The following is an 18829-nucleotide window of genomic DNA, read 5'->3' on the forward strand; positions in this document are numbered from 1 at the left end:
ACATCAAAACATCAATTTAAAGCTACAAAGGGAAAAAAGTCCTAAGCATAATTGCAATATCATAACATGTTTCATCACAATTCACTAAAAGGGGAAAAAATTCCTAAAGAAAGCATCATCAGCATAATATACAAACCAGACACGGATCACTTATGCATATCAAGGATCTCAACCAGCACCTACAGATTACGCTTAAACTAGACCAAGACAACCTCAATCATTTCGTTCCAGGGATGGTGGGTGGGAAAAACAAGAAGCCCCGAGCGCGGGACACGACACGTTGTGGGGGAGCGTCCAGGGAGAAGAGGGTCTCCTGGGCGCTCCCCGCTTCTTTATCCCCAAGGGGCTGGGTGGGGGTGGCTACGCCCCCACCCAGCCCCTCCCGGCACGCCCGCCCCTGACCCGGACATCCTTCCATGGTATCCGGGTCAGGGAGGGCACCAGCCAATTTGTGGTGGGGCGCGCCCAGGAGGGCACGCCCCACCACCGAGGGGCACAAAGGGAGGGGGCGATCGCCGCGCCGCCATGCGGGCGGGGGGGCCAAGAGCCCCCCCTTTTCACATGGTCAGCGACTGGCTGCCGCCCCCCCCCCATCTGAGCACACCAACACCTGACACATGAACATGATACCTGGTTATCTTTGGAAGGCGGGAGGCCGCGGGACCTCCCGGCCGTATTTATTAAGATATGAAATTAAAAGGTTTTTTAATTGCATGATCAACAATTTATACAAAAATCAGCAGGACATTAGATACAATATTGTCAACAAGTTTGAGAGGCTAACCTTAACAGAAACTCTAATACAGATTGTTTCCTAACCGAAGCTAACATCCTCATCTTGATTTTTGTATACTACATTTCTGGCCATATGGCAAGGTCGCTAACCGGTGTCAGGTCCTACTAGCTGCGCCTTACCTAGTGATGTGCGCATGCGCAGCCGGTCCTGGTAATTACCCGGTCTACGCCGTGAACTCCATTTACCCACTAAAGGAGGGCCCTTACTCTGCGCCATCCGGTGACGTCATAAGTATGCGCGCGCGGGGTGGCTACCAGCCTAAGGAAAGCGTGACTACTCCAACCCGCGCCCCTTTGAAGCACCAGTTACCTTGCCCCTGGAGTTCTTGGAGTGGCCAATGGCCCCTCCCCCTGGACGGGAACCTCCCATGGATGATGCCCGTCCCCTCAGACCTTAAAATAGCTGCTCACCGGTCATGACCTTACCGCCACAGGCCAGCATTGTTAACCGACGATCTGGCCTCCCCCTACCTAGACCTAAACCAGGAGCATACTTACTGTGCAAAAAAAAAACCTCCAACCAGGCCCATAGATTATTAGCCCTGCCTCAGTCCAGTGTACCCTGTCCCCCAGGTAGAACTAAGCGCCCCGAGATACACCCATGTGGAATCGTCAGCAAACTGAGGGCTTGAAATAGTTTGCCTAACAGTGTGTTGATCCTCTTTCCCGAGTAATTCAACGCCCTGACCGAGTACCCTTCTCGCCCCTGTCACCAGGGATAAGTTGCAACCATACTACTGTGCAACCCGGGCAAGTCCTGGCCACCCACCCCGCAGTATAGATAATCACCCCAATAAGGGTGCGCCTCCCCAGTTTGGCCAAATTATTCTCCCCCCCCAGGCGAAGTATCACCACTGACGGGGGGGGTGGTGGGGGGGGCGGGCTGCTGAGCTAAGAGTCCCTGGAAGACTTTCCCAACTGGCTGAGCATAGGCCCCCTCTCTCAAAGAGTGAGATATTAAAACCCCGTTTGTGCCCCCTTTTCCTACGGTCTCTAGAAAGAAAGGCATTGACCCGGACATGTCTTGGCCGCCCACCATGCAGCAGAGATGATTTCTTCCATAAGGATGTGCCCACCCAGTTTGGCCAAATCGTTCTCCCCCAGGTGAAGTATCACCACTGACGGGGAGTAAGTTGTTAGGAGAGTAGCTTAGACCAAAAGAATTACTAACTGCCTGGGGCGTATGCCCCCCCCCCCTCTCCCCCTAAGGGGACGGAAACCCCTTCTGTTCCGCCCTCCTCCTACATTCGCTTGCAAGCAAAAGAAACATGTTTGGCACGCCTCACCACGAGTGGCCCACAACCAAGTCACCATTGTCGGTCGCACATCTTGCTGCTTTCGTTGAGCTGTTGAAGCCTGGTGATGCCCCGCGGCGAGTTCCTCCCCTGCGTCGACAGGTTTGAGAAACTGCAAAAGAAACAGAAAAAACCCAGGCGTGAGTTACCTTGCACGTTACAACACGTCAAACCGAACGTATCGTTTAAGAACCCATGAGACAGGCCCATGACGGCATCGGAGAGCTTTACATGAGTACCAGTTGCATTACCTGAGAACACATTAGTTTTCTGTTAAGCGCGAGGAGATTAAGTGATTCGCCCAGACTCACAGTATGTTGCGCCTCTTTGCTAGGACCTGAACCCTGTTCCCTCGGATTGAAGGTCGACCACCCTTGCTGGTAGGCAGCCTTTTCCCCTCGCCTGTCTGCACTGTGATCCTTGGTCCGGTTACCAGACCCTCACACAAAGTCTATGAAACCGTGTGACTGGGGGTAATGCCATATAATATATTGAATCCTTCCCGACAGAGGAGGCAGTGAATAGACCAGGAATACTTGACGTCTGGACTCAAGTGCTGAGGAGCCCCCCCCCCCACAGGCCGAGTGGTGGGAGGGGGTCACGCTGTCTAAAACCCACTGCTGGCTTCAAACTCTGCTGCTGGGAATAAAACAAAGGGGGCAGTCACTTACCCGGCTGCCCTGACCAGCTTTATAATCCCCCCAGGGAGTTTGCAAGGATATTGTCAGGGGCCCTCCTGGCTATTTCTGCTAGGTTACATAATCTTCCCAAGGTAGTGACGCAATCAATCATCTGCTTCTCTCTTGAGCCAAGAGCAGTTCAACCTGTACCGCATGCTCAGCCTGTGTATTAACTTGTAAAGACAATTACCCCCTCACCGTCTAGACTGTATATCGAGGGTGACTTCAGAAATTCACCCTTAATTGCAGATGCTCTTACCAGGATGGCTTAGGGGTCCTAGGATATTCTCGGGAAAGTAACAGATAGCCTTAAGGATTGGGTCTTTAACCTGTGTGATCACCTCCTATAGTAGCCAGGGAAGTATATCCTATTGCGAGCGCATCGCCTAGGCTTTAAGGTAACCCCAACATTGTCAAGAACTGTAGGTCCTCCTGCCCTGATACCACCATGTGTTCTATAAAGAGAGTTCTATTAGGGCCGCTGGATATTTATAGATTTGCTGCCTTTGACACCTAATCCAGCCTCCGCTGGTAGTCTGCAGATTTTTCAAAAGAAAATTGTGTCTAGCTCAAACCGTTCAAGAGTTACAAAATTGCAGCAATAGCTGTTGCCCTGCCGTCAAGGGACCTTTCTGTTGCTTCTTGCTATATTTAGGTATTAAAGCCCGTACTAATGAGATGCAACCTTTGCCCAGACAGGGGAAAAACAATGTCAGAGTTCAAAAACAATTTATTTCCGTATCCAATGCATCATTGAGCTAATAAATTCAATTTCTGATGGTTCGGTGTACTTTGGAGATCTTAAAATATTCCCTCGAGCACTGCAATGCAAGCACTCCATAGAATGCGGATTGATCCACTAACAGCCAATAGCAAGAGGTGAGATGACAACTCCTCTAGATGGGGTGACATTCTGTGGTGCACACAACTGCCCTATTAAGCCAGACTTGAAGAGATAAAACAATCAGAAGACACTGTCTAGCCAAAGAAACAGGAGAAAATAATATTTTGCATAAAACTTTCAGCATTATATGTAACAATAACACATTAAACTAGGAGTGAGTGACTAACAAAATGAACAGACAGACAAGAGCTAAGAGTCTGGCTCTGATATTAGCTCTGACATTAGTTGAGCCATGAAAATGTTTGCTAAGTGAAACAGAGACCAAACATCCCACACAATATGATAATGTTCCTTCGACATAATTTTATTTCTTTAGTGTGTGGAAGTCAGTGAACTCGGGGGCACGGGAAATTGCCATGTACACTCTGGCGCAAATTATTATGGAGTAACATTCCTCATGTTAAGGATTTCTTTTGAACTTTGTGCACTGTTCGGTAGTTTTATATAGCGCGAACTAGACCCTGAAGGTATTAGAGCGCTTCACATACGAGCCGGTGCCCTGACCCTCTGCACACAGGGCCACTTTAATATATGTATTTAAAATTGCACCATCAACTACCGAAGCCTCGTTACAATAGACCACCCCATAGCTGTGATGATAAACACCAGATTCCTGCTTGGGAACCTACCACACTTTCACCATTTGCGCAATTGGTAAATGTTCGACTTGTAAAATGTAATCACCTTTGCAAGCTTCACCCCAGTTACAAATGAGTGTGCAATTAGCAGGCAGGCTGCTCATATTTCTCTGCGCCTCCAAGAAAGAAACAGTTTACCTTTAAACCTTGGAACTGAGGCGCCACGATAAGCCATTGGGGTCATATTCAACCCTTACACCCGACTTAAACACTTGTCGCTTTTTTATCCGGCTTTTCCCAAGAGGAGGTCGCAAATACGGAAGCGCCACATCAGAGGTAGAAAAGCGGATCTAATTCAGCATGGATAAGCATTAACGCCTTTCATGCAGGTGGACGATCGAACATCCATCAGTTTGTTATGGTCATTGGCAAGGCAGATATATTCACAACTAAAAGCACATCTGTAGAGGATACAACAGGACTAACTGAAAGCCACCCACAGGTGCGCATTGTGCTTTGGTGCCTCTAGCCGCTTAACTCATTTTTGCTTTAAGTTAACCAGCACACGAATGTTTAAGGTGTGATTTCGAGAAAACTCATTTTCTCTTAGTTACAGCTCCTTCATTTAAGCAACATAACAGCGCACCGAACTGTCCGAAAAGCTTCAAGTCGCGCTTTATAAATCTCCTTCTCCTTGGTAAAGAGGCAAACCACACAAAGTCGGACCCTGGAAGAGAAGGCTTGAGAGCAATGCATGGGTGCTAGGCCACTCCGTAATTTGGCGGGAGATGCACTACTCGGCAAGTCGTCTTCCCCAGACTCCCAGCATTTGTACGTCTTTCAGTGCCGCCAGAAGCCCCGTTGTTTTTAAAGTTATTCTTAACGAAAGCCTCAAAGGAAATATGCCAATTAACCTCCGGGGCCTCCGAAAGCTACCTTCCATCTGTATGCTTGTTGAAGCAGTTATTATCTAACCTCAGTCGCTGTTTCCAATGGCGATTGAAATAATGCATGTGCACCTACCCTTTATTCCTATCAGGACATGATTGGTCTCTCTTGCAATCCCAATGGCATCGGTTTGGTGCAACTTGAGAATATATGGCATTTCATCAATTGTGAATCTCTGACTATTCCTGTGAGCAACTTCACAGCATAGAATCTACTCACCAAGAGAAAAATGGGCTTTAAAGCTCCAGTCAAAGCACTTAAGGACATTGCTAGTCAGGACTGTTGGCTTTTCATTTGCACTAATTTCTGTTCTACGAAACCGTTTCGCGTTGAACATTCTGCTATTCAAAAGGGGCAAGTATTTAATAAAACCAGGGCTTTAGTTTTAGTTAGAAAATTCGGCAGTTCACCACAAGCCCTTCACCAAAATTAGGGAACTAGAAAATTGGCAGTTTAACACAAACCCTTCACAAAAATTGGGACGAACAGTGTGACAAAGCTGTATATGCTGGTAGTCAAGTTCTTTTTCTACCCTTCCCTGCATAAACCACACGACAGTTCCTGTTTCACATGCAGCGGTCGCAGTGACAGAAGCCTTTTCCGTTAACTCTGTTGTTCATTGAGCCCAGAGGCCGTTCTCATAACCCCTCGGGAAACCCGTTTTACAAACTGGCTATTCAGATCCTATACATGGGCTAGGAAAACTGTGCCGTCCTACACTACACATTTTCCCTGCAGACCTGTGTCTATTACTGGCTGTTCACCGGCACCGTCCGTCCCGGTAAAACTTGTAGCCCACAAGCACCCCGAGCCCCACAGAAACTTAACTTATTCGTCGTCGCCACTGCCAGGAACACGTGTTCATCGCCGCCACTTCCAGGCCACTGCAAAAACACTCTTTTCCCGCGACGGTGGTGAGAATGCCTGTTCCTCCGTGCTCGCCTGGAAAAAAGAATCGGCTCCCACCGCATTCTTCACTTCGGCGCCAACCTGCAGCAAAATATTAAAAAACATTACAACGTTCCTATCCAGGGGTACCACCGCGATCCTCGCGTTCCCCTTCCTAAGACTCGGCACGCAGTCCTCACTTCGGCGCCAACCTGCAGAAAGAGTAAGGAAACATTTAAAAAGTTAAAAAACAAGAAGCCCCGAGCGCGGGACACGACACGTTGTGGGGGAGCGTCCAGGGAGAAGAGGGTCTCCTGGGCGCTCCCCGCTTCTTTATCCCCAAGGGGCTGGGTGGGGGTGGCTACGCCCCCACCCAGCCCCTCCCGGCACGCCCGCCCCTGACCCGGACATCCTTCCATGGTATCCGGGTCAGGGAGGGCACCAGCCAATTTGTGGTGGGGCGCGCCCAGGAGGGCACGCCCCACCACCGAGGGGCACAAAGGGAGGGGGCGATCGCCGCGCCGCCATGCGGGCGGGGGGGCCAAGAGCCCCCCCTTTTCAGGAGACGCAGCTACTGCATTAATTGGTCTTTGGAACGTAGGCTTTCTAATGCCAAAGAAGCTATTTACTAGAAACTAGCACCAAACCTACATTTGTAGAAGTTCCGGGGTGTTATCAGGTCCTCCTTCCGTTGTCCCAGACTGTAACAGGAGGATGTTTCAATTTTCTGCCCGCGAGCCGGGCCCCAAGGCACCAAGGAATTAATTGCTGTTCCTCTGCAGCCGCCAGCCGGTGTTCGAGAATCGATCATCACCTGTTCACCTCATGACCTCAACACTATCCTGTTCATGTGCCCTGCCCAGGCAGTCAGAGCCCAACAAGTGCCCAGACTCACCATGCAAGGACTGACCATGCAAGCGTGAGTCTCGTAGCGAGAGCAGGTGGCACAGATTGAGGATACAGTGCAGGACAGCTCGCTGTCTGACTCTTAAGAGACAGGCTAACGATCTTGCTGTGACACGCAGTCAGCTACTCTCAGTGGATCATTCTAACAAGAGACCACACCAAGTAAGTCAGATATTAATTTAATAATCCGCTCCTGAAATTCAAAATGTTGATTAAGAAAATGGCGAGGGGACTCCAGCACAGCATAGCGCCTTGTAAATGGGTACACTAAAGTTGTCTGTGCTGTAAATGCAGGCCATCTCCGAGTTTTGTCTGCACTAATAAATCATCAAAACTGCTAGTTTAGTTAAAGGGTTTAATATCTTTGCTTGACCGTGTTACTACAAGCAGCATGAGACTTGCTTAGTCAGAGATAAGGCAGATGATTAATATCCACCCTGGAGAGCTGTCTGTGTCATACTTTTGTCTCATGGCTGTTTTCACTCACTATTAAGTAGAGCAGAGAGTTTATATGCATACTGTAAATAAAGTTACCAGCATATTGTATTGTAATGAACTGTATTATATGTAGATAGCTCAGTGGGTTCATTCTTTTGTCACAGAGAACCCTTTGATTTTTGTGGTTCAGCCACACCTGAAGCTGAGGTTGGGGTGGTGGGTGCTGATTATTTAAAAATTAAATAATTGCTTTAAAAGCACATGCTACTGAGTTGGACTTTCTTATTGCTCAAATCAGTGTGATTTCCGAAATGTGTCTGTTTTCATGGACTTCATTGCATGATTTTGGGCGCAAGAAAGTGTAGCTCTAACTGTCATACATTTAGTTGTTAAATGTGTTTCGTTTTGTAAATCCACTGAATCTCTGAAATTTCACACATAAGCAATCTGAAACATTAGCAGCTATGCTCAAATGAGTGTAATTTCTGACATTTGTATGATTCTATCGTCTTAACTGCTTCATTTTTCTTGCGGGAAAGTGTCACTCATAGTCGTTGGAATGTCACTCATAATTACACAGGAATTATGAAAATGTCACTCATAGCAATCTGAAACCTTGGCAGCAATGAGGAGTGACACTTTCTCATGAGCAAAATCACTCAATAAAGATGAAGGAAACCTATAAATACCAGAAACAGGTGCAAAGCAGCTGATCTTTGCAGCAGGCATTTTAACCCTATATGCACAATTTTATGGAGTCAAAACTGCTACTAGACAAGTAACTATTGAGCAAGGGGTTTTACACCCATGTCTAAGTCCGTCATCCTGTCTTCCCGCTCAGCCGCAGGTGCGGCTGAACCAGAAGTAAGAAAATGTTCTCTGTCGCAAAAGCAATAGCCCACTGAGTGGTCTACATTAAATACAGTTCCTGTTGTCCTGATGTCAAGGTACACGAGTCTCATGCAGGAACTTTCATACCCAAGCTCACCACCCTGTCTCCCAGCTGAGCCGGAGGTGCGACTGGACCAAAAGTAAGAAAATAATTGCTGTTAGAGGTAATACTACATGTCTCTCGGACCTCTTTGAAGTGCTCGCCGTCCTTTTTCCCCAGAGCACCCCCCCACCCCCTAACTCTCCCGGGCGGCAATCTAAGGGATAGCCCCGGGCTCCACAAGCTCTAGCTACACCCCTGCTCTCTATTCTCATCAACCCTCTCTACCTTGTCTGCCTCTCCTCCCTCGATACACTGTTCCTAATACAAAATGCACCACTCCTAAAACACGCCCGACACACCTCCTCTGGATGCACATCTTCGTCAGGTGATTTTCCACAACTTGTGCTTCATCCAAGAACGGTTGAGTTGTCCTTGGGTCCCAAGCATCTCCAGCAAGGATGCTCATTATCACATTCCACTGTTACTTTGTATCAGGTCTCCTCCATACCTAACTCCTAAAACAAAGAGCATCAGTCTAGCTAATGAAGAAAATGTCCTTGCACCTGCAATGGAAAGCATGTGAACAGAACAACCATGTACATACAATTTTTGCTGCCTACATTCTATTGAAAGCCTTTCCCAGGGAAAAATAAATCTCAGGTGTTCGCGACTCTGCTAACATAAGAAACCATGAACAGGCCTTCCATGGCAAAACGCGAATGCTCATTTAATACAGGCCTTTACACATCCAAGACTACATGAAATTAACAGCATTACATTTCTAAGCTTTTATATCATGTTAAGGCACAATTCCCATCCCTACACATGCACATGGTGCACATTTAAATCTACTGAATTACATTACACACAAATTAATTCACGAAGTACTAACAATAGGCAGTCACATTTTGAAATGTCGATTACATTTTCAACGAACACAAACTAAATTCTACCATACACCTACATTGTTCGTTATTACATTTACATTTTCTAATGATAAAGTAATTACTTCAACCCCGATTATATATGGATGCAGACTAACGGTGATTATGATGCACCCCTACAAATTTCAGAATAACATGATGCTCTATCAACACCTGAGCTATCCCTTAGGTGACAATGTCTCATCACCGAAGGACAAGAGCTGCAACCCACCATCTCTGCTTGATTTCTTCTAAAATTGCCACCAGCCCTGAGTGCAATGCCTGCAGGCACCTACTAAATATTTTGAAAACATATACATGCAAGATATGCCTTGATTTGTTACTCATACATTTCAACGAACTCCCTATAGCATATAGGTGCTGTTCTACCAACAGCAGGTGTTTACTTCATTGAGCACTACATTTTGCATAAACATGTTAACATTGTAGCCTGATAGATTTCCTCATTCTTTTTCTGATGAAAATTATCAGGAGAAATTTGCTGTGTATTGTAATTGGTGCACATCTCCGAATTCCGATCTGTGTGCAAATATCCAATTGTGCAGGAATTGGAATTTGAAACTCAATTTTGAATCGGCTTCTAAGTAAAGTCTGCAACTTTACAGAAAGCAGAGATAGCTTATGTCAATAGAGATTTGCCTAGCTGTGTATTGGCATTATTATGGCCTCATAGTGCTGTAGGGTTTGAGTTTGTTGTTTTGTATTGTAGTTGTATTTGTACAGTGCTTCCTACGCCTAATGAGGCAACAAAGCACATTCGCAGAGTGGAAGTACACTACGACATAGAGTGCGATAGCTGGAGCAGTGCATGCTTTTGGGCAGCCTATATAGGGAGTTTTTTATGTGATGTACCAGGGCCAGAGTTCTGTCTCGTTGCTATGCCTCTGAGTGAATTTGAAAAAAAAAATGACTGTGAGATAGGTCGTTTAAGCATTAGATTCTAATTGAAGGACGTGGAAGTTTCTGAGCCTAGTCTGGGATATGTTTGGCATGCTTTAGTGTGTGGATATGTCTGTAACTGTGTCATAATCAAGAGGGTAGCTGTGCTTACTCATGGGTGTAGGAGAGACGTGGGAGGAAAGACGCGGCTGCACAAGCCAGTACCTGCCATCAATGGCGCTTTCTGCGTATAAAGGGCCCAATTCACAGAACTAACTAAAGACAAAATACTAAACTTACTACCATTTTGGTATTCACAGAAGGCACTTACTCCTTTTGGTATTCACGGAAGACACTTACTCATTTTGGTATTCACAGAAGACACTTACTCATTTCGGTATTCACAGAAGTTAGGAGTCCTAACTTTAGGACTCCTAAATGCCTTCTGTGAATACCGAAAGACTTAAAGTTAGGATCTTTCTCAGTTTATGAGTAGCAAAGTTAGGAGTCCTAACATTACTACTCCTAAATTGAATGAAATCCGAACTTTAAGACTTTTACGTGTCTAAAAGTTAGAACTCCTAACTTCTGTGAATACCAAAATGAGTAAGTGCCTTCTGAGAATACCAAAATGTGTAAGTGCCTTCTGAGAATACCAAAATGGTAGTAAGTTTAGGATTTTGTCTTAAGTTAGTTCTGTGAATCGGGCCCATACATCTCAAACCACATAGAATATAGGGCCCATAATGTGCGCAGAGATGAAAGGGATGCAATCTGGAAGTGCAAACACAGGGATTCGGTTGTTATGAGGCCCCAGAGTGGATCCAATCAACCCCAAAACAGCCTGGGTGAAAGGAAAAATCCATATGAACTTTACAGTACAACGGGGCACTACACTTTGTTTAGGGCAACACCTGTGACCAGGAAAGCGGATCTGCTTTCGAGGGCTACAGCATTAATTAGAATCAGTGATAAAACCCGAGGACAGAATATGTAATTTTTTTGTTCAGTTTAAAAGGCGCCTTTTATTATGAATGGGTTTAGAGCAGAAAATCAAACAAAGCAACATTTCTGCCAAATCTGCGCTTTGAGAATCTCAAGAGTTAGGAAAGTGGTTCAGAACGTGCTATACAAATAATAACACAATACAATAACACTCTCCCTTTCTATTACGTTTTGATAGATGCTTGTATTCACTCTCTTTTGTTGAAGTTAAAGTGTGGTGAAGTACCCCTGCTGTGTATTTGTACATGTGGTGGGATCTGATAACCTGTCATTTCAGCCCTTTTTGGATTTATTTCCAGGCACTTTAAATAGCCAACCAAGGTCCGATTACAACTTGAACAGTACTGGAGGGGTGTACACTCTGCACCTTTAATTAGATGGTATTGTGCGGTAACAACCCACCAGCACCAGTACCGCAGAGTTACAAGTTAAACCCCAAGAACGGGTAACTAATTACTTGTTGACTCTGAATTACCAAGTGACATTTTGCATGCTGTTCCCTTTCCCGTGAGGTTTAACACACACATTTACAACTTGCTCTAAGCAGGTAGTAAAGGTGTGCAGGGGGCTGTGGTAACAGAGTGCAGGGGGCTGTTGAAGGGGGGGTTGAGGGGAGGTGGTGAGGAGAGTGAAGAAAGGAGTGGAGAAAGTTGTCTGGCAAGGGAGCATGTAATTCTCTTATGTAATACTGTTTGTAATCCAATTTTAAAATAATGACTTGCATGTTAACAGTACTTTCATTCGAAGCCTGGGACCTCGCAGCACTATAAACACTCATATCACTATTCCGAACTGTACCAACCAGGATTCATTTCTGTGACTCGCTTGTTAACCACATAGACATCTGCAGTAACCAACTGAGCTTTCGTAACATAAAATTATGCTTTTTTTTACTGATTACTGCAACTTGCATTCTTTTTTTTATTTAAGCGGTGTGAATTATATTTTATATGTGTTTGCTTGAAGTGAAATGCCTACAAATGTGCACTTTTGAGCCGCTTCTCTGGCCTGTCCCCCAAACTCCCCTTCCCCTGTCCGCATTGCACTCAAGTTGCATATGTTTTACAGGTGTTTGCCGGAAACTGCAGGGCTGTTCTGGTTGCAAGCCTTAGCTCCCATAGAAACAGGAAAACAAAACCATTGCTAAGAAGCTCAACAAGCACTGCAATTGCACTACAATAAAACACTTTAAAGAAACATCTTGAAGAGAAGATAATGTGATAACACATACAAATAAACACATTTTAGCATTGCTAACATGATGTTTTTCTGAATATAAAATAATGCAAATCTCTTAGGTTCCATACAGCTTTAATATGCGGTGACAGATAATGTAACAGCAGATGCATGATTTATATGCTAGTGATGATAGGTTTAATATCACCTACTAACTGGAGTGTAACAACTGCATGAATAGGTTAATATGAGGAAAACTTGAACAGGTACACTGTATAAATGTTTGAGTGAATAACTGCACAGCACCCACCAGACATGGGTGGAGAAAATCGAGTAGGTTTACATTTAGGATGCTTGTTTGTGATGCCTGTGCACCGCACAGCTCTGATATAACATGACCGGGTTCCTCTGTCTGTTACGTACTGTGAAAAAGGAATGGGGGGTCGCTAAATGGGGCGTGGCCAAAGAAGGGTTGCTAGGAGGCGTGGTCTATGTAATTAAGGGTATGGCTTAAAACATGCAAACTAAAATCCTGTGCTCCCCACAGTGAGCCACCTGACCAGTATTTAGATGCCTCTCTATACATTTTAGGCTATTATATCCGGGCATGTCGCACAACCAGCAGGTGCTTAAAACAAGCCCAAACTATTGCATTTGCCAAAACTAATTAGCTGTATCAGATAAAAAAAAAACAATAATTTCATTGTGAGTAATTTTAATCGAAAATGTTTCAAATGTGAACATATTAGACTGTGAATTAAGCATTACTAGGGTGTGTTGAAGGGGTAGTGGCCTTAGAAGTGCATCAGAATCTTCTGTTCTCATTGCCACATCACTTTCTTCTACCGTCTCTCACTCTGGACACATGCTTTTTTTCTCCCTACATTTTTCTGCAAATCCTTTATCTTCACATCTCACACTTTCCCACAATTACCAATGACACATATGCAATTTTTGCTCTGTGCACTCCGCAGAGAGACCAAAGATTCAATATGCATGTAGCATGCACACCATTGTGAGCCAACGGCAGGCACTGTGAGAAACTTGCACTGCCTTCTGCCTCAACTTCAGAGCTGTCAATCATGCACCCTCATAAACACCCATCGACAACCTGAACTCTCTCAGACACCTGGAGGTGACTCAGTTCAAAGTATGCATTATAGCAAGTGTTGCATGACAAAAACTACAGAAATACAACACCCTGAACAAAGAAAGGCTCTTAGGAAATGCAACATGAAATAAAATGTGAAGTGTGAACAGCTTTTGGATCATGGACATGCAAGGTTTTTATAGTTCTGGTCGAGAAATCGGTCAGTCTTTTTGCAAGTGAGTTTAGAATATAACTATAGAGCCCTATAGGGGCCCGCTTCATAGTCGAGTTTTAACGACTGACAGGTTTGAGACCTGGGAGGAACCTCACTACCTAAAACCCTGATTGCCGTCCTTGAGCTCTCTTCAATGAACTCTTCCCATATAGTTTCAATGTGCATTTTTAATTACTACCAGGTCTGAGACCCGGGGGGACCCAGTCCACTTAAAGCCCTGGCTGCAGCACAATGGTATAGTGCTAACACATCATGCAGCACTCAGCCCTGTAGACATAGTGATTGAAATTGGGCTTCTGGCACTGGGAAGCTCAGTAAGCGATTTTTCTCGCAGGCCCTGTGAGAAGTTGGCCTGATAGGTAGTGTTTCCAATTCTGGAACCACTGGTTATCAGTCCAAGCAAACCCCAAAGATGTCAGGTTGTAAGTCAACCTTGTAGACAAGCTATCCTAGTGGTAGCATGGACTAAGCAGCCTTAAAGGCTTAACTTAAGAGGTCGTGTTAAGCGAGCTTGTTTTACCACATACAATCCTGTAATCAAATGAAAGGACACCACACAAGTATATATTATAAAAATATATGTATTTATTACTAAATTACTCCCCAGTACTCTTTATGAGGAAAGGGGCACAAGCGTTAAATCAAAAGCACTGTTACACATATAAAGTTGGCACAATTATGGCTGAGGGCGGGGGGCCACTCAGACCATATACTAAAAAAATGGTATAAGTAACACTTATCGAATATTGGTTAGGCCTAGGGCCTAGAGATTCGCTGGGAGCAGTCAGGACAAGCAATGAAGAAGTCGGGAGTAGCCCACAGGATACGGGTGCAGCACGGAAAGTGCGGCGCGCACCAATGTAAAGTCAATGGTGCGTAAAAGTTAGTTAAAGTGAATTAAATGATACTTCCGCTGAACCTAGGAACATAAAACTTCAGACACAGACCCTAGAGGTGTGTGCCAGTGTAAGGACACCGGCGTTGCAAAGTTACCTCACCCACAGGCCGTGGGTGCACAGGGTCGAAGTGGCGTCGGGTTCTGTCACGCAGGTTCTTGGTGCTTGGAGCTGGTGCAGCTGCAGGCGCTGTGAAGCAGAAGTGTCCGGTGCGATCCAAGGGTGGATCGATGTAGAAAAGTACCTGAAAGCAGAGGGGACAGAGTCTGGGTCACTCAGCAGTGACCAGGGTGGAACCAGGACGGAACCAGGCAATGTCGGGCGCAATCAGGCGGTTGTCGATAGGCTTCTCTCCGCTGTCACGTGGGCTCTGGGGCATCTGCGACGTCCAGGAGCAGGTCACGATCTGTCCCACGTAGGCTCTCGCCGTCAGCACCGTCGGCTTGAAGATTGTAGCAAACAGCACTTGGCAAAAGCAATCCACGCGGAACCGGGAGATTGCTTATCACTCGAACCAGGAGGGTCAGAGTGGGTGCTCCTTTTTACAGGAGCTGGTGCAGATCTGGAGCAACCAGAAAAGCAAGTCGTATTTCGAAGTTCGTCGGCACAGGGGCCACAAGCCAGCTGGCAAGTGACCGGGCCAACGCGTCGAGCACCCACAGGCAGAAGGGCCCCACGCAGCACTCGTCGAGTGTGGAGGGGTGAGCTTTGGTGCAAGTGGAGCTCGGGGCTGGGGCTTCTCAAACCCCGGTGTACAGCTTCGAGGGTCACTCGTGGGCTGCACGGTCAGCGTCTCGTGGCCTTTTCAAGATGGCGTGCCCCACGCTTCCGGTCGCCTCCACGGGTCTCAGCTCTGCAGGGACTGTGGATCGGGCAGGTAGAAGGCAGGCAAGCTTGATCTCGTCGATCTCTGTCGCTCGAGTTCCGGCGGGAACTGCAACAAAGCAAGGGTCGAGGGCTGGATGGTGCCTGTTTGCACAGGGTGGTCACTCCTTGACCACAAGGGAGATTCTTCAGTCTTCTCACGTCGTGTAGAAAGTCGAAGGGTCCAGATTTCGTTTCTTATGTTTCTTCAGGATGATCTGAGGTCCGTTGGGACTGCTCCCCCTCTTATTCGAATCTAGGGGGTTGGACATCCTGCTAGGTCCCCTCCTATGGGTGGGACCCAGGAAGGGGGTGGTTACACCCCTCTCCTTTGATCCTGGCCGCGCTGGGACAGGGGCTGGGAGGCCCCAGAACCGGTTTGGCCGGATCCTGCAAGGGGCAGCCTTGTGCTCCCCAGGCAGTGTCTGGTTTCATTGAAACCTCCCTACTCCAATCCACTATCTCCTGTCTGGGGTGGTTTGACACCGCCCTGTGACAGGAAACTCTTTGTCCAGGCCTCCTCTGCCGGGTTTCGGTCAGCAGCAGGAGGTCAGACCCGTGTCTGTGGCAGGGGCATCCATTTTGTGGATCTGAGGCTCATTTTAAATCAACCGCGTTTCAGTAAAGTAACATGTCTTCTCCCTCTAGAAGGGTGGAATGCTATCCCCGTCGCCAGAACTGGCGAGGGGATAGTATTCCAATTCGTATGACACCTTACACGACATGTTTTGATAAAGCCAAACCAAAGTTGCTATATAACCGCGAGGATTATAATGCGCTTAAGAGTATATGGTATGGCATTATCCCGGATCAGCTTAGGGAGTTGTTCCCGACAGCTGCAGACAGGCTCAGCTCACGCCAGAGCACCATCTCACATAAAACCACGCACTCTGCCTCCAGGATTGATGAGGCCTTCCATAGGAGTGGCTTACAGGCTATATATGTGTCCAGATATAGGTTTAGATATAGGTATACTATATCTAAGCAAGGGGTGATTACACCCACTTGCCCCAGCTGAGTGATCAGCCAGTTGTGTCAATTTAAGAACCAGCCAGGGGTGGCAAAAGCTATGCTTCAGCCCCTGGTAGGCCTTGGTGGCACCTATGCCCTGGGCACCTATAGTGCATGGTACAGGGGCTGACAAGGAGTCCATTTCCAATTGTGGTATGTACCTATAGCACATGTATCATAAATTTAGAGAGAGAACAGCAGGCTGGGGGTCTGATTAGCAGGCCCACAGCCTCAGTAAGTCGAAAACCAGTGAAGCAAAAAGCAAAAATTGGGGTGACCATAGGATAGCAGACCCTACTCTCCTACATAACCCCCCCCCAAACGCAGGGACATTAAACTTAACCTTGACCAGATAAGTCTTCATGTTCTAAGTGGAAGTACCTGGAGAGACCATCTGCATTACCATGGTCAGTCCCTGGGCGGTGCTCCACTGTAAAGTCCATCCCCTGTAGGGAAATGGACCACCTGAGCAGTTTGGGATTTTCACCCTTCATCTGATTTAGCCACAAGAGGGGCTTATGGTCTGTCTGAATTAGGAAGTGAGTACCAAACAAGTATGGCCTCAACTTCTTCAGGGCCCAAACCACAGCAAAGGCCTCCCTCTCAATAGCTGACCAACGTTTCTCCCTGGGGGTCAGCCTTCTGCTAATAAAAGCAATGGGCTGGTCTTGACCATCTTGATTAAGTTGTGAAAGCACAGCTCCCACCCCCAACTCAGAAGCATCTGTCTGTACAATGAACTGTTTGGAGTAGTCAGGACTCTTCAGGATAGGTGCAGAGCACATGGCCTTCTTCAGGTCATCAAATGCCTTTTGACAGCTAACTGTCCACTGAACCTTTTTGGGCATCTTCTTGGATGTCAAGTCATTCAATGGTGTCACAATGGACCCATAGTTCTTTACAAATTTTCTGTAATACCCAGTCAGGCCCAAGAAGGCTCTGACTTGTGTCTGGGTAGTTGGAGGAGTCCAGTCCTGTATGGTCTGGATCTTGCTCTCCAGTGGTTGAACTTGACCCCCACCTACTAGGTGGCCCAAGTACACAACCTTGCTCTGCCCTATCTGGCACTTAGTAGCCTTGATAGTCAGGCCTGCCTTTTGCAGGGCCTCCAGAACCTTCTTCAGGTGGATCAGGTGATCCTCCCAGGTGGAGCTAAAGACAGCAATATCATCTAGATATGCTGCGCAAAAGTCATCCAACCCAGCAAGGACTTGGTTCACCAACCTTTGGAAAGTGGCAGGTGCATTCTTCAAACCAAAGGGCATTACCACAAACTGATAATGCCCACTAGGGGTAGAGAATGCTGTTTTGGCTTTTGACTCTTCAGCTAGTCTGATTTGCCAGTAGCCAGCTGTCAAATCAAATGTGCTCAGAAACTTGGCAGAAGCCAATTTATCAATGAGCTCATCTGCTCTTGGAATGGGATGAGCATCTGTCCTAGTGACAGCATTGAGACCTCTGTAGTCCACACAAAACCTCATTTCTCTCTTCCCATCTTTGGTATGAGGTTTTGGCACAAGGACCACTGGGCTAGCCCATGGGCTCTCTGATGGCTCAATCACTCCAAGCTCCAACATCTTTTGCACCTCAGCCTTTATACAATCCCTGACATGGTCAGGTTGCCTGTAGATCTTATTCTTCACAGGCAGATTGTCACCAGTGTCCACCTCATGGGTGCACCAGTTAGTCTGACTGGGTGTGAGTGAAAACAATTGTCTGTGGGCCTGCAACACCTGTCTGCAGTCCACCTGTTGCTGCTCAGTGAGGCTGCCTGCCAAGGCTACTCCATCAACTGAACCATCATCAGGGTTCTGGGAAAGCAGGTCTGGGAGAGGGTCACTCTCTTCCTCCTGTTCCCCATCTGTGGCCATGAGGAGACTCATGTCCTCCCTGTCAACAAATGCTTTCAATCTGTTCACATGGAGCACCCTGTGGGGGCTCCTAGGGGTACCAAAGTCAACCAAGTAGGTGACTTCTCCCTTCTTTTCAATGATAGGGTAGGGTCCAGTCCATTTGTCCTGGAGAGCTGCTGGCCCCACTGGGTCCAACACCCACACCTTCTGTCCTGGCTGGAACTCAACCATAACAGCCTTTTGGTCATGCCAGGCTTTCTGTAATTCCTGACTTGCCTCAAGGTTTTTGGATGCTCTCTCCATGTATTCAGCCATCCTGGAGCGGAGACCAAGTACATAGTCCACAATGTCTAGTTTAGGCTTTTTGAGAGGTAACTCCCATCCTTCCTTCACCAAACTCAATGGACCTCTTACAGGGTGGCCAAACAAAAGTTCAAAAGGGCTGTAGCCAACCCCCTTCTGTGGGACCTCTCTGTAAGCAAAGAGCAAGCAGGGTAAAAGGATGTCCCA

This window comes from Lissotriton vulgaris, chromosome 4_1, assembly GCF_964263255.1.
Source record: "Lissotriton vulgaris chromosome 4_1, aLisVul1.2, whole genome shotgun sequence".
Classification (NCBI taxonomy): domain Eukaryota; kingdom Metazoa; phylum Chordata; class Amphibia; order Caudata; family Salamandridae; genus Lissotriton; species Lissotriton vulgaris.